The following is a 1,558-nucleotide window of genomic DNA, read 5'->3' on the forward strand; positions in this document are numbered from 1 at the left end:
GAAATATTGAACTAGAACATAAATTTTTAATGGAGAAACAGAAGAAATGTGACTTTGTAGCTTTTCTTGCTAATGTTAGTTTTTATTGCGTGATATTTTGGTGACCTTAAAAGGCCTATTTTAAAGGCCAATAGGCCTCTTGTTGAAATATGAGTTTGTTAGAATAGATTTTTATTTCCTTAATAAAAATACAATAAGAATTGAAGGTATTTTGTTATTTATCAGCACTACTTATATAATGTAGCTGGGTTATCAACTTTTGCCACTGGAAACTTTTACTGTCTCTTTTGGGGGACACAAGGCAGATTAGGCAGTTTGGCCTTTATCTTTTTACATGTACTGGAAAGACATAAAATATTCTATCATGGAATTACTTTGTGTCTTGTGTTTAAGACACTGAGTGACTATATGAATGATTAGGGTTACCGCTTGTTTCATATTTTCTTTATTCCTTGATAATTCAGATCCCTTCCATGAAGCAGGTACCTCTAGTCTCATGACATGGAACAAATTCAGAATTATTTCTAATTATTATGACTAAAGTGATCAGATTTGAAATTATACAGAGATACAGGTTTGACATGGCGGCAGCGACACTCCGGAACGGTCTGCCATGTGGACTTAGAAATGTACAGAAACTCGACTGTTTTAAAAGAGATTTAAAGACCCACCTATTCCGTCTTCCTTTTAATGTGTGATTCTGTTTTTATGTGTATTTATTACTTTTTCCTAAGAATATTTATGCCAATAGTGTTTTAGCTTTAAAACTTAACATTAACTTTAGTTATCGATCTTGATAATAATGGTTTATTTTGATAATTTTATAGATGTAAGATTTTATGTCGTACTGTCATTTAATTTCATTTTATTGTGGGTTGCTTTTTTTTATTGTTGCATTCCTCACCGCTACCCTTGTAAAGCGCCTTAGAGTAATTTGTTTTATATAAGGCATTATAAATTTTATTTATTATTATATTTGTTACCTGGCGGTTGGACTTGCACTCCCTTTGACCCATCCCATTTTGCAAAACAAGAAGAAATATTTCCTGAACATTTACGGATTCTATGTCTACAAAAGGCTTTAATTGTGAAAATATTGTACACATGTATCAATGAAGTGGACCAGACTGTGTTTATAACATAAACAGGTACCTATGGCATACCTTCAGAACCGGTGTAGTGGGTAGGACGTTTACTTCGCAACCAGGAGGCTCAGGTTCGATTCCAGCACCGAGTCAAACTTTTAAAATAGGCAGTGCTTGTTCCTTCACGAGCTCGTCATTTGAGGTGAACGTCACGGGTGTTTTGGATATGACGGTGAAAACGAAGGTCCAGTGTCGCGGCAGGCGTTAGCACGACAGAGAAGCCTCACTGTTACGGCCCTGAGCGCTAAGCATAGGTCTAAATTTGTGGCTCTTCACCTTCAGCTGGTGACGTCTCTGCATGAGTGAAAAATTCTCGAATGGGACATGAAACGATATATTCAACACAGATGTCAAACATAACAGAATCTGAAAAATTCTCAAATTATGTAAGATGGCCTACTATAAAACCGATA

At 35.5% G+C, this 1,558-nt stretch overlaps 1 protein-coding gene across 19 annotated transcripts in view; it reads left to right on the top strand.

Annotated features, from left to right (window-relative positions):
• Nucleotides 1-201, top strand: part of LOC125668277 (caspase activity and apoptosis inhibitor 1-like) — a 122,078-nt gene extending 121,877 nt beyond the window's left edge. For all 19 annotated transcript variants that reach the window (XM_056163478.1, XM_048902190.2, XM_048902201.2 and 16 more), the window contains one exon: nucleotides 1-201. This exon is cut by the window's left edge and continues 1,280 nt beyond it. The gene's annotated coding sequence lies outside the window, so the exon portion shown is untranslated.
• The last annotated feature ends 1,357 nt before the right edge of the window (nucleotides 202-1,558 follow it).

Source organism: Ostrea edulis, chromosome 4 (assembly GCF_947568905.1).
Source record: "Ostrea edulis chromosome 4, xbOstEdul1.1, whole genome shotgun sequence".
NCBI lineage: Eukaryota > Metazoa > Mollusca > Bivalvia > Ostreida > Ostreidae > Ostrea > Ostrea edulis.